This window comes from Pristiophorus japonicus, chromosome 15 (assembly GCF_044704955.1).
Source record: "Pristiophorus japonicus isolate sPriJap1 chromosome 15, sPriJap1.hap1, whole genome shotgun sequence".
In the NCBI taxonomy this organism is placed as follows: Eukaryota; Metazoa; Chordata; class Chondrichthyes; family Pristiophoridae; genus Pristiophorus; species Pristiophorus japonicus.
In genome coordinates this window covers 125022657-125037342 of record NC_091991.1, presented here as the reverse complement: position 1 = coordinate 125037342, position 14686 = coordinate 125022657, and the positions used below count along the sequence as shown (strand labels likewise).

General features: G+C 47.0%; 1 protein-coding gene across 4 annotated transcripts in view; it reads right to left on the bottom strand.

Annotated features, from left to right (window-relative positions):
• Positions 1–14686, bottom strand: part of abat (4-aminobutyrate aminotransferase) — a 287947-nt gene that overhangs the window by 97292 nt on the left and 175969 nt on the right. The gene's annotated exons all lie outside the window — the stretch shown is intronic.

Sequence of the window (14686 nt, the reverse complement as noted above, 5' to 3'; positions counted from 1 at the left end):
GCTAAACAATTTTGTAAGCAAATCATGATGTCTATTTCCTCGCCGTGTGCTTTCCCCAACACCTGGGAGCGTATGAATATCACACGAGTGATCTGTATGAATGGTCTGGGCACACAGTGCACTCGTGGGTTGAGATAAAGTGCAGGTGCAGTACCCAACGCCACCACTGCCAGCTGTTTACGCTGTTGCTGCAATGTTACTACATCGGGCAGTGAAGTAAAAATCTGCTTTGAATGATCCTCTGTTCTGTCTCATTAATACAGCACGAGACTTCCTGGCAGTATGCAACTTACCTTTGACAAAGTACAGTATAGCCACTGAGGATAAAGACAAGGAGCTCTTGGGGGGGGTGCTGAAACAACCTCTCTCATGTCCCTTTTGGAGCTTAGAGGAATGAGAGGTGATCTTATTGAAACATGTAGGATTCGACAGAGTAGATGCAGAGAGGATGTTTCCCCTCGTGGGGGAATCTAGAACTAGGGGGCATAGTTTCAGAATAAGGGGCCGCCCATTTAAAATGGAGATGAGGAGGAATTTCTTCTCTCAGAGGATCGTTAATTTTTGGGATTCTCTGCCCCAGAGAGCTGTGGAGGCTGGGTCATTGAATATATTTAAGGCGGAGATCGACAGATTTTTGAGTGATAAGGGAGTCACGGGTTACGGGGAGCGGTTGGGGAAGTGGAGCTGAGTCCATGATCAGATCAGCCATGATCTTATTGAATGGCGGAGCAGGCTCGAGGGGCCAAATGGCCTACTCCTGCTCCTATTTCTTATGTTCTTATATAGATGCTTTTATTCGAATTGTTTCATGAATTGTGCTGGTTTCTGCTGTGCTTAATTTACTTGGTGGTGTGGATCTGTCGACAAAGGGCGACTGCATCGTTTCTCCTTTGCGGTGACTGTGACTTTAATACCCAAATCTCATCACAGACAACCCTGCAGTATAACAGGGGGACCAATTACCATTTAGGAAAGAAAAAGCTTTCTTATTTTTGTGTTGCCCTAGTTTAGGCTACACTGGCCAACTGATTCCCACTTGTCCACTCCCCAGCTCCTCTATCCATCCCACAATCAGCCAAGATATTGAATTTTTGAAAACAATTAAATGTAAGTAATTGGTATGGTTGTGTGGCCAAAAGATTTGAGCCCCAATTGTAACCCGGGGCAGAGTGTGGGGCGGGCGGATGTCCCCAACAGACTCCTCAGCATGAGACCCATGACCATTATATGCAAGGCTGGCGAGAATGACATCGGAGCCTTCAGGCGGGAGCAGGATACTGGGCGGGATGCTGGCACCACAGGGGACCCAAATGAAAGGTCTCTGGACTAAGGTTAATGCCAGGGTTGTCTCCAAAAGAGCTGCTGTTGGTAGGAGGAAACAGAAAGGCCTGGGCTGGGGAGGCCCAAAAATACTTGGCAAGTCCCAAGGTGCACTCCTGCTCCCCCTGCCCCGCAAGGAATTCTCACTAATTGCTAGTTCTCTAGGGCAGGGTTCCAGCTTCTATTATGGTAACTAACTTAAGCTTCCCAGTAACAATTAGCTTTTTAATGGTCACTCTGCAACTATCGGTAGATATAATTACACAGTGTGCTCTCTGTACCTCTACTCCTCTCCCCAGGGTGCACTCAGTACTTCTACTTCTCTCCCCAGGGTGCCCTCTGTACCTCTCCTCCATACACCAGGGTGCCCTCTGTACCTCTCCTCCATATACCAGGGTGCCCTCTGTACCTCTACTCCTCTCCCCCATTGCCTAGAGTGCTCTCTGTAGGCCTGTGCTTTCCGTGCTTGCCTGCTAGACATCTGCTCCATTCCTTACCTTCCCTCTGCATCCCTGTTCACTCCTCAGCCAACCCACTGTGTCTGTGCTCCATTCCCCAGTCAGGCCTTTGTAACTTGGCCCCAATTCCCCAACTTGCCCTCTGCTTACTCACTCTTCGTCTTCATTCCTCAGCCTGTCCTCAGTATCCCCGCTGCATACAATGGGCTCAATTTTCCCCAATGCAGTTTTTTGGCTTTTTTGGGGCCCAACTACATCAAAATAAAATCATCCAACTTTCCCCGTTTGAATTGTTGATTTTGGCACCGCGTAGCCTGTCCTTTAGCTTTAGCTGCACAAGCCCCTTGCACATTGCAGCAGCATTCCATCATTAAATTATTAAATAGTTTATGCTAAAAGTCTATCCCCACCTCCTCCTGGTGCCGGAGGTCGAAAGGCCTCCCCTCCCCCCCCTCTGCCCCCCTCCCTCTCCCTCTCTGCCACTGCTGTCCCAGCTGTGGAACTGGATCTTCTGTGCTGATTCTCTTACTTGCGCCGATTTGGTTAACAGCCCAGAAGGTTTTTCCACAGTGGTCACTTACGCCGTCCTAAGAAAAATTGGAGTAAATCGGAGCTAGCCAAACTTGCTTAAATGGGCAGAATTGGCGCGGGTGGCAGGTTACGCCCCCAAATCATAACCAAAAAAAATCCTACCTAATTTAATTACGCAAGCGGAGAAACTTTGGGGAAATTTTGAGATTTTAATTTACTCCAACAAAAACGGTGCACGCCAAAAAAACGGCAGAGATAATTGGGGAAAATTGAGCCCAATGTGCCCTTTGTGCTGCTGCACCAATCCTCACCCCTCCCTCTGTTCCATTCTGCTGCTTGACCTGTGCAATTTTGTTCCATTGCCCACCCAGCCCTCTATCCCTCTGCTTCTTTCCTCAGTTCCCCTCTGTTATATATGTAAACCTGTAAATACCTTGTGTAACCACCAGAGGGCTCATCCCCTGGAGTCCCAAGGGATCCCACAATCCTTTGGGAGCACCTGTACTTAGGGAGGCCTCACAGACTGGAGAGGCACTCTGGAGACCTGTAATAAAAGACTAAGGTCACACTTTACTTTGTATCTGGTCAGACTCTTTATTCATACACTACACCCTCCATACCCCTGCCTACTTCACGTTCAGTCTGCTGTACTTCTACACTTTTCTCCAGCCTGCACTCTGTCACCGAGACTTCCTCCTTCCGAGCCTCTATTCTAGCTCCGGGTTAGTAGTTGGGGAAGTATAGTTTACCAGGCTATGCTATGTTGGGTTGTAGAGATCAACATGGGGCAGAGAATGGGAGATAGTGAAGATTAACAGAGAACTCCCACCCAACAGAAGAGCAAGCGTATCACTCAAGAATGGAATTGTATCTATATACTTGCACTTGTAGTATTTTGCGAAACATTTTAGTCATAATTGATCACAAAGCAGTGACCCAGAGAGATAAGGGAAAACCGTTGAGTATTGTGAACCAATTAAAGTCAGGGCAGTAGATTTTGTTTTAAATGTTGTGAAAGATTTGGTTGTACAGTCCACCTATCGTGTTTACTGTCAAGTTTCAAGTTTCAGACCAAGACCTGTTATTATATACATCCAAACTTTTATCTTAAACTAAATTAGGCAAAATGTGCCACATGCCCAAAAGATACACCAACTGGACTCACACAAAATAAAAAAAGTGAGGCAAGTTACAGATAAAATAATGGCTTGGTGTTTTGATCACATCATTAAACTGTGAAAGAGCAGGGACACAGCAATGACCAGAGATCACCTGCTCTTCTCCTGTACGATCTACACAATGGGGGGAAAATTGCCCTCTTCTTTAAGAGGCGGTAACAGGGTGCCTGGGGGCAGGCGGCGGGGCTGGGGGCAGCAGGAACGGGTTTCTGCCACGCCCCATGTTTCCGCCCTGCCCGGCGCTCCGACCTGTTGTCAGCCACACGCCAACCCCTTACCGACCGGCGGTGATCCCTTTTCTGCCCCTCTTGGCTGCCGGGCCAGTGGCCCAGCCGAAACCCTCTCTGGTGGCCCAATGGGCTCGACGTAGGCCTTGCAGCATCCGTCCCCTTTAAGTGAAGGGGAGGGATGCTGACACCATTACCGATGTGCTGACGGACACTGCCCCGCCCCATACCCTAATCCCGCCCATACACCACCTCAAACAGCGCCCCATAGTGCTGGAAGGCGGTGTCAGAGTTAAACAGTCAAATTTGCCGGCTCTTCCTTCTGACTACCACTGGGTGGAAAATTTTCCGTTTATTCAAATTGCCCGCCCCAATTTCCCGCTGAGGGCAATTTCGGCTCCAGTGTCTCTAATTTACAGAAGTACCAACTGGTACTAGTGCTTACCAATGGGTCTTTTTACTTTACATTTCAGAAAATCAGGTACTTATTCTGAGAAATTTTTACTTCATTTAAAATGACTAGCTAACCAAAATTTGAAATGTGTTGTTGCTTAATGTTGCTGTATTGCCAACTTTACCAAACAAAGGCACCTTTGTACTGTGTAACTATGGCTTTACAAATCTTTTTAATAATGAGAACTGGGATTTAACGAGGATGGAATTTTGATCTTTATATAACAAGTAACTAATTGAATCACAAGGCACATATCTTGGTGCACTTTCACCTAACTGGTTATGAAAATCCAAAGTTGAAACTGCAGAAGTTTAACACTTCAGTGGTTCTGTGACTGGTGATTTATCTCAGCCTACCACCTGCTAGCTTAGAATGTTCTCTTTATAAAATATCTTCGCTTGCTGCATTAAAAACCATCAAATCCAACAGCCTGATAGAAACCTGTCCAACTGCCAGTCTAATAACGGATAAACCATGAATATTGGAAGTCAGAAACTAAATCGGCATCTGAACGATTGGTGACCATTTTGGGTGGAATTAATATACTTCCATTAAATCAGTGCAATCCACAATTTGTTTTTGTCCAGTTCTTCCTTGAAATCAAATCATCTAACTACCTGGATACTGTGCCTTTAATAGCTTGTGCTCATGTGTGTTTTGTATAGAGCTCTTATTACAAGGTACACTACCATCAAACAATATGGGGGGTGGAGGAATTAATGGTCTGAATTATTCAATAGAAAAATTAAAAACAGTAGTCCATTTTCTACTTGAGGACACTGTCACTGGTTCTCAGGAATATGCTAAATGTGTCGCATAACTGGGGGTGGATGGAGTGCCGACGGGCTTTCAGCTTTTATAGCATCACATCAGCAACTTACTCAGCTTATGCCTGACTTTTCCATACACCTCCGACCAACAGCATACAGAGCCCCTGCCCACCAGCACTGGTGACAATCAGCCCCGGCACAGCACTGTGAAGACATTGGCTTGGCCAGCCACTCCACAGAGCCTCTGCTAATCCGAACAAGGCACGTCAACTTACTGTCCTTTTAAAATACAGAATGACTGACTATATCCCCCAGATGTCCCGACTTTGGTCTCGAGGAAGAACGACACAGATTCTTGTCCACAAATGGTGCGGGAGATTTGTTGCCGCCTAGTTTCAGGCATGAAGGCAGTGATATGGCCGCAATGCGGGCCCAAACCGGGAGGCCCAAGACAAGCCCAAAATTGGATCTTGGGACTTACCTAAATAACCTGGGCGAGCTGCCTGTCGCATCTCCACAGGCAGCTGCTTCTGCAGCACAATTCTCGGGTCATCTGGTTCTCCGGCGGTAACCTCAGACAAATACCGGGGTAGGTCAGTGGGTGGGGGGGAGGCAGGTCAGCGGGAGGGGCGATCGTGTCCGTCGGCAGCTGTCAGTTGTGCCGTGGAGTTGGAAGAAGCAATCCTCACTGCACATGAGAATTTAAACAAATGTTTTACGTACCTTTTGGTGGCGGCTGCTTGCTGGGCCGGATCCACACCTGCAAAACCTACTACAAACTACTGCCCAATCTCTCAGCGCGATCCTAAAACAGGCAGTAGACCTCTGATTAGCATACGCAAAGGGGTCTAATGGCTGTTTTAGGCAGCTGACCAAAATATCTGAAAAAGGAACTGACCCAATATCAAGTTGGACATCCTCGAGGCATTGGGATGTTGGTCCCTGAAATTAGCTCTTGTTTTATGCCTGTAAAATGCGTGCAACAAGGTACAATTCTTAGTCCATGGAATACAAGGTTATTAGAAATGCACTGAGGGAACACAGTGGGCAAGATGGAACAACAGTCTCCTGTCTGAAACTATTACTACGTTCCTAAATTGGAATTGCTTTGTTTGAAAAGGGAGAAAGGGATAGACCAAGCAATTACAGGCCAGTCAGCCTAACCTCAGTGGTGGAAAAGTGATTGGAAAAAATTCTGAGGGACAGGATAAATCTTCATTTAGAAAGACACGGATTGATCAAGGACAGTCAGCATGGATTTGTTAAGGGAAGGTCGTACCTGACTAACTTGATTGAATTTTTTGAGGAGGCAACAAGGAGGGTCGATGAGAGTAGTGCGTTTGATGTGTATATATATGGATTTTAGCAAGGCTTTTAAAAGGACCCACATGGCAGACTGGTCACAAAAGTAAAAGCCCATGGGATCCAGGGCAAAGTGGCAAATTGGATCCAAAATTAGCTCAGAGGCAGGAAGCAAAGGATAATGGTTGATGGGTGTTTTTGTGACTGAAAGGCTGTTTCCAACGGGGTTCCACAGGGCTCAGTACTAGGTTCCTTGCTTTTTGTGGTATATATCAATGGTTTAGACTTGAATGTGACAGGGACTGTGGTTCTCGTATTGGACTGTTCAGCCACATAAGGACTCATTTTTAGAGTGGAAGCAAGTCTTCCTCGATTCCGAGGGACTGTCTATGATGATGATGAGACTTGAATGTCGGGGGTAGGATTAAGAAGTTTGCAGATGATATTAAAATCGGCTGTGTGGTTGATAATGAAGAAGAAAGTGGTAGACTGCAGGAAAATATCAATGAACTAGTCAGATGGGCAGAACAGTGGCAAATGGAATTCAATCCGGAAAAGTGTGAGGTAATGCATTTGGGGAGGACTAACAAAGCAAGGGAATACAAAATAACTGGTAGGACACTGACAAGTGCAGAGGAACAAAGGGACCTTGGAATGCATGTCTACATATCCCTGCAGGTAGCAGGCCAGGTACCTGCAGGACTATAGGGGGGGGGGGGGGTGGTGGAACTTAACACAATCACAATCACTAAGGAGGTAGTACTCAGTAAAATAATGGGACTAAAGGTGGATATATCCCCTGGACCTGATGGCTTGCATCCTAGGGTCTTAAGAGAAGTAGCGGCAGTGATTTTGGATGCATTGGTTGTAATTTACCAACATTCCTTGGATTCTGGGGAGGTTCCAGCAGATTGGAAAACTGCAAATGTAACGCCCCTATTCAAAAAAGGAGGCAGACAAAAAGCAGGAAACTATAGACCAGTTAGCCTAACATCTGTGGTTGGGAAAATGTTGGAGTCCATTATTAAAGAAACAGTAACAGGATATTTGGAAAAGCAAAATTTGGTCAGGCAGAGTCAGCATGGATTTATGAAGGGTAAGTCATGTTTGACAAATTTGCTGAAGTTCTTTGATGAGGATGTAACGAACAGGGTGAATAAAGGGGAAGGCATTTGACAAGATGCCATACAAAAGGTTACTGCACAAGATAAAAGTTCACAGGGTTGGGGGTAATATACAAGCATGAATAGAAGATTTGCTAACAAACAGTAAAGAGAGAGTCGGGATAAATGGTTCCTTCTCTGGTTGGCAATCAGTAACGAGTGGGGTGCCGCAGGGATCAGTGCTGGGACCCCAACTATTTATAATCTATATTAATGACTTAGAAGAAGGGACTGAGTGTAACGTAGCCAAGTTCGCTGACAATACAAAGATGGGAGGAAAAGCAATGTGTGAGGAGGACACAAAAAAGCTGCAAAAGGACATAGACAGGCTAAGTGAGTGGGCAAACATTTGGCAGATCGAGTATAATGCTGGAAAGTGTGAGGTCATGCACTTCGGCAGAAAAAAAATCAAAGAGCATTTAAATAGAGAAAGATTGCAAAGTGCTGCAGTACAGCGGGACTTGGGAGTACTTGTGCATGAAACACAGAAGGTTAGTATGCAGGTACAGCAAGTAATCAGGAAGGCCAATGGAATCTTGGCTTTTATTGCAAAGGGGATGGAGTATAAAAGCAGGGAAGTCTTGTTACAGCTGTACAGGGTATTGGTAAGGCCACACCTGGAATACTGCATGCAGTTTTGGTTTCCATATTTACGAAGGGATGTGCTTGCTTTGGAGGCAGTTCAGAGAAGGTTCACTAGGTTGATTCCGGGGATGAGGAAAGGTTGAGTAGGTTGGGCCTCTACTCATTGGAATTCAGAAAAATGACAGGTGATCTTATCGAAACGTGTAAGATTATGAGGGGGCTTGACAAGGTGGATGCAGAGAGGATGTTTCCACTGGTGGGGGAGACTAGAACTAGAGGGCATGATCTTAGAATAAGGGGCCGCCCATTTAGAACTGAGATGAGGAGAAATTTCTTCTCTCAGAGGGTTGTGAATCTGTGGAATTCACTGCCTCAGACAGCTGTGGAAGCTGGGACATTAAATATTTTAAGACCGAAATAAACAGTTTCTTAAACGATAAGGGGATAAAGGGTTATCGGGAATGAGCAGGGAAGTGGAGCTGAGTCCATGATCAGATCAGCCATGATCTTATTGAATGGCAGAGCAGGCTCGAGGGGCTGTATGGCCTACTCCTGCTCCTATTTCTTATGTTCTTATGTTCTTATAAGGTGGTTAAGAAGGCATACGGTATACTTGCCTTTATTAGCCAAGGCAAAGAAGAGCAGGGATGTTATGCATGAACTGTATAAAACAGCTAGAATACTGCGTGCAATTCTGATCACCGCATTACAGGTAAGATGTGATTGCACTAGAGAGGGTGCAGAGGTTGTTTCCTGGACTGGAGAATTTTAGCTATGAGGAAAGATTGGATAGGCTGGGTTTGTTTTAGAACAGAAGAGGCTGAGGGGGATACCTAAGTGAGATACATAAAATTATGAGGGATCTAGATAGAGTGGATAGGAGGGAACTATTTCCCGTCGCAGAGGGGTCAACAACCAGGAGGCAGAGATTTAAAATAATTGGTCGGAGGTTTAGAGGGGATTTGAGGGGAACTTTCTTCAACCAGAGGGTGGCCGGGGTCTGGAGCTCACGGCCTGAAAGGATGGTAGAGGCAGAAACCTTCATAGCATTTAAAAGGTACTTGGATGTGCACTTGAAGTGCCGTAACCTACAAGGCGACAGACCAAGAGCTGGAAAGTGGAATTTGGCTGGGTAGCTCTTGGTCGGCTGGCGCGGACACGATGGGCTGTACATTTTGATGATTCTATGATTTGGGAATGTATTGGTGGCTAAGCAGGCAGAGAGCATTCAGTCCTGCCTCAATCTGACTGACAGGGCCAGGGCCACTTCCGAGCCTACTGCTTCCCTCCCTCTGTGATTACTTCATACTCGTGCACAGCGGTTTCTTCTCACAGTTCATTTTAACCAGAATGCAGGATCATCAGAAGAAAACTATTTTAAATCAGTGATTGTACCTGGACATGTGCTGATGTCTGCACAGTGAGGAAGAAAAATGCATTCAGGAATACAATTCTGCCAAGGAGGCAAAGGATTGGGTCTGAGAGGTGATAGCTTTGTGTTCATATACAGAACAACAGTTTTTGAAGCCAATATGTACAACTGCATTGGATTCAGAAATACGCCATTTCTAACTACGTGGGAGGCCCTTAAAACAATCATATGTAATAGCACAAAGATCTGTAAATCTTCATTTATATACTAGCAGATCTACTGTGGTGAAGCTTATGTTAAAGTCAGAGGATACATTTTAAAAGGATAAGAGCATTATATCGTGCAATGCAGAATGTATTATTCTAATGTCTGGGGGAGTTGGTTATCATCCTGCCTGTCCTTTTAAAGCTACAAAGTCAAATTAATGTAAATAACTGCAACCTGACGTCAATTAGAGGGTAATTGATTCTCTGCAGATTGACACTTGCTTGTCAGTCCCTGGCTCTTCGTCAAGGTCAGAGGAAACCAGCTGTGCTTTTCTCTCTTTTCTACACAAATATTTTTTAAAAACCTGTGACACAGAAGTGTGCTTGTGTGACAGATGTAACTGAAAACTTCTATAGACATAAATGTGTACAATAGCAATAAAGGCCGTGAAAATCTGTGGGCCTTTGATCCTGGTGCAAGGGCTGGGATCAGCCCAATAGGTGGTCTCCGTTGCTAGCTCTACCAGAGTAACCGGGGTCAGAGGTCATTACAGTACCCATGCCGAGCGTGTCTCGGGTGCCAACCAGAGAGGGGGAGGACAGGATGGCATGGGCTGTGTGATGTATGTGGCACTCAAATCACTGACTCCATAGAGTATGGTGTTGTAGTAACTACTGTGACCTTGGTCCTTTATTGTGTAACTCTAGAAAGCCCCTCAGGTGTGGTGGGCAGCCTTTTATACTCTGTCTTGCAGGTACTTTCGAGTCTCCTACCACAGTGCCCCTTGTGGTGCACCATTGTAACTATACATTTAATGTACATGGACAATATATAACATCTCACTCTTTCTCTCTCTCTTTTCCCCCCCCAAGTTCCAAAAACAAATTGCCGGTAACCTCGGCCTTGTTCGTCCTGGTTGATTTGTGAGTGTGAGTCCATGACCATCCACTTCCGTCTATCCCCCCATGTAGAGATTATGCTTGCGATCCAGTGCAAGCATGTGGTATTTTCAGTCCTTACATGAGTGATACACAAACATAATCTCCAGTAGAAAGCAGGTACATTTGTATGATACATATAGATGCGTTGAAGAGTTATATCAAAAGGTTGCAGGTACACTGAACAGTTATTAAATCCCAGCTCCACTGGGTGAGGTATGGTGGCGGCACACTGCCCCTTTTTGCCTGAGGTAATGGGCTGCGCTGAGACAGGGTATGGCAACTAGTGCGTTGCCTCTGTTTTCAGAAAATAGTTGCCTTTGCGGCTTGTCTGTAGCCGCTGAACAATTGCATAAATCACATCAAATCAGAAATCGCATTAATCCATTAGTCATATTAGTCACATATCCATTAATTCTTTTAACTGTGCATTGTGATGTTAACTCTTTTCACCAATCATATCAATCATTTTAGTCATAGTAATCATTTTAGCATCTCACTCTTGCCCTTACAAAAGTCCCTTTGTAGGGACCGGCAACAGTGTAAGGCCCCTTTAAGACTCCCGGGTACATTTCCCTTTTAAGACGCCATTTTGTTTTTCCCACGAGGTTTCTACTGGGCGCCGCCATTTTAGATGCTCTGCTGGTGCCTGCCTGCCTCTCTCTGCAGAATTCTGCTGCCACGGGGCTCGCTGCCATCTTGAACTCGCTGTGCTGATGCCTGCTCTCTCTCTCTCTCTCTCTCTCTTCTCTCTCTCTCCTCTCTCTCCCCCCCCCTCCTCTCTCTCTCTCTCTCTCTCGAGAGAGAGAGAGAGAGAGAGCCGCCACACTCTGAACGCACCCGGGAGCCGCAATGCACCGGCCCCCGCACCGGAGCATCCCACGCAGCTGACCTTTTCGCCCTGGAGCCGCCACACATACACATGTCCTCCAGAGCCAACCTCCTCACTGCCGCGGCCGATCCTGGACGAGCTCCGCTCCTCAGAGCACCGGCCCTCACTACGTCGCCGAGCGAGTCCTGCTCCTGGAACTGCCGATTCACCGCTCCTCCCGCTGCAAGCCCCGCGAACGGCCGACGGTGCCTGCGGGCTGACGGTGCCTGCTGGAGCAGCCCGTCGAAGCCCTTCTCTCTTCTCCAGCTCGGTCGGCGCTGCTGCTGGTTCCAGCGCCTCTTTCTCACTCTCAGACTTTGCAGGGGAGAGTCGACGGCTGCCGCTGCTCTGCCCAACCCCCACACGCTTCCTTCACTGCCATCCCATCCCAAGGTGGAGGCCTGCTCTGCCTGTGAACACGGGGGACAGCGGTCTGTGGAGGAATGAAGTCTTCCCAGCTTCCACGGACCTTCCTCATCCATCTCCTGCCAAGTAGCGTCGGCCCATCGCCTGCAATGATCCACAAAGGTAAACCATGTGTCTCACCACCGTGAGATACCTGCACATCCGCTCTGCCAAGAACAGGTATCAGTTCCTTGGTGTAGGTACGCAGCTTCGCCGTGACCGGGACCAGCTTGGGTCGTGCAGCTGGGTTGATCCACAGTTTATCAAAAGTTTCCTGACTCATCAGTGACTAACCCGACCCCATATCCACTTCCATACTCACTGGGACTCCGTTAATCTTGACTTCCATAATCACTGGGGCCGAATAGTCAGTACACATATACAGTCCAAACACATCATCTTCTACCTGGGGCTGGGATACCCATTGAGCCAAACCGCAATGCTCCTCGCTGGATAGCAGATCATCTACCATCTCCTCAGCCACACGGTGAGTCGTGTTTCTTTTGCACATACGCTGAAGGTGGCCTTTCGTGTGGCAGGTATTGCACGTATGCTCCGCAAACCTGCACCGGTGAGCCCCATGGCTTCCTCCGCAGCGCCAGCATGGTGCTACTCGATTAGCCCCCCCCCCTCGGCAGACTCTGTTCCAGGACCCTGAGGACCGTGCTCTCTGCCCTGGGCAGAGCCACGTTCTGCAGTTTTATCCGTGACAGGCACTATCCTGTGAATAGTACCTGCCGGGTTCAAGACCGTGTGGATCATCTGCTTGGCGCTGCAAATTGAGGTCATAAATGCCCGGCTGATGTTGCAGGCTGACTGTAGGTTCAATAGGTAGCAGCTTGTGAAGGAGACCCTCATGGCCAATCCCCATAACAAAGACGTCTCGCAATGCCTCGTTAAGGTGTGTGCCAAAAATCGCACGGCGCCACGAGTCTCCTGATGTCCGCAGCATATTTTGTGACATCCTGGCCCTCGGGTCTGCAGTGGTGGTAGAATGTGTGTCTGGCCGTGAGGATGCTCTCCTTTGGTTTCAGTTGGTTACGAATGAGTTCAATCAGCTGCTCATATGACTTGTCCTTGGCGCTCGCGGGTGCCAGCAAATCCCCGACGAGACGGTAAACCTCATCGCCACAACTGGACAGCAATATCGCCTTACGCTTCTCTATCAGTGTGTTCGTGTTCCCTGTCAGGTCGTTTACTATAACATAGTACTCAAGCCTTTCCGTAAAGGTATCCCAGTCATTACCCTCTGTGAAATCCTTTAGCGTGCCCAAAGTAGCCATGGTTGCGTGAAAAGCTCGTCCGTGTCCACGTCGCCAATTTGTGATGTATGTAGCACTCAAATCACTGACTCCACACAGTCTGGTGTTGTAGTAACTGCTGTGACCTTGGTCCTTTATTGTGTAACTCCAGAGTGCCCCTCAGGTGTGGTGGGCAGCCTTTTATACTCTGTCTCGCAGGTACTTTTGGATCTCCCACCAGTGCCCCTTGTGGCGCACCATTGTAACTATACATTTAATGTACATGGACAATACATAACATCTCGCTTGCTCTGGGGGAGGGGATCCAGCGGTCAGATAATGTTGATGTGCTCATTGTCTCCTGTTTATAAGGGAGAAAAACATCTAATCAAATTTTTAATATATTCTGGAGTCCAACACAAGATGCAGGCTTACCCTTTTGCCGGCCAGCAGAGGGCAAGCCTTTTCTCACTGGGCATACTCGACCTCTGCTGGATTCCGAAGCCAGTGACAAACTCCCAACTTGAAGCCCTTTTGCCAGCCACGCCCCCTATGGTGCGGGCGACTGTGTTTAGGGTGGGTGGAGGCTATGCCCCAAACAATGCATTGTGGAAACTGCTGAGAAAGGCTTGGACCTGGCCGATCGGGTCCTGGCCTAATTTGTAGCCCTTCTGCTCCACGTGTGATGGGCACGTGTCGGAAGGGCCACGGATGTTCAGTTCCAGCGATTCACTGAAAAATGCATGTGCTGCAAAATACTGGTAAGATCGCCAAAATGTTGACGACCATATTCATTGTAAACAGGATGATCATGTTAACCTGAGGAAAAATATGACTCTGGCTATATCCTTGCTTCATGGCCATGATAGATTAAACTAACCCTGCACTCATTTTACACAATGGAAACGGTTATGCAACAACTGACCGGGCATATTGATCCGTTGAATGTTCTTCAAAACTATTCCTTTTTATATGGGTACTTTAGTCAAATGGCCAGCTGCCATTCCATTTGCAAACTAGAAAGCATTGACTTACTGCAGCCTTGAAAAAGCACCACAGGCAAAACAACTGAGCAAGGTTGTGGCTTCGAGAAAAAGTGAGAGTAAGCTATAAAGGAGCAAAAGATCGCCTATCACACATCAGACATTTTCTTGTATCCTGTCCAAGTGACTCTAGCAAGGTTCCAGAAGAGCATTCCCAGATACAGGAGCAATACTGAGGTTGTGAATGTACTTGAACTTTATGAAGAGAAGGAGGTAGTGAGGGGAAAAGAATCGACTGGCACAAAAGAGGAAACTTGGGTTCTTCGTGACAGTTTTAATAAGAACATAAGAAATAGGAGCAGGAGTATGCCATACGGCCCCTCGAGCCTGCTCCGCCATTCAATAAGATCATGGCTGATCTGATCATGGACTCAACTCCACTTCCCCGCCCGTTCCCCATAATCCCTTATCCCCTTATCGTTTAAGAAACTGTCTATTTCTGTTTTAAATTTATTCAATGTCCCAGCCTCCACAGCTCTCTGAGGCAGTGAATTCCACAGATTTACAACCCTCAGAGAAGAAATTTCTCCTCATCTCTGTTTTAAATGGGCGGCCCCTTATTCTAAGATCATGCCCTCTAGTTCTAGTCTACCCCATCAGTGGAAACATTCTCTCTGCATC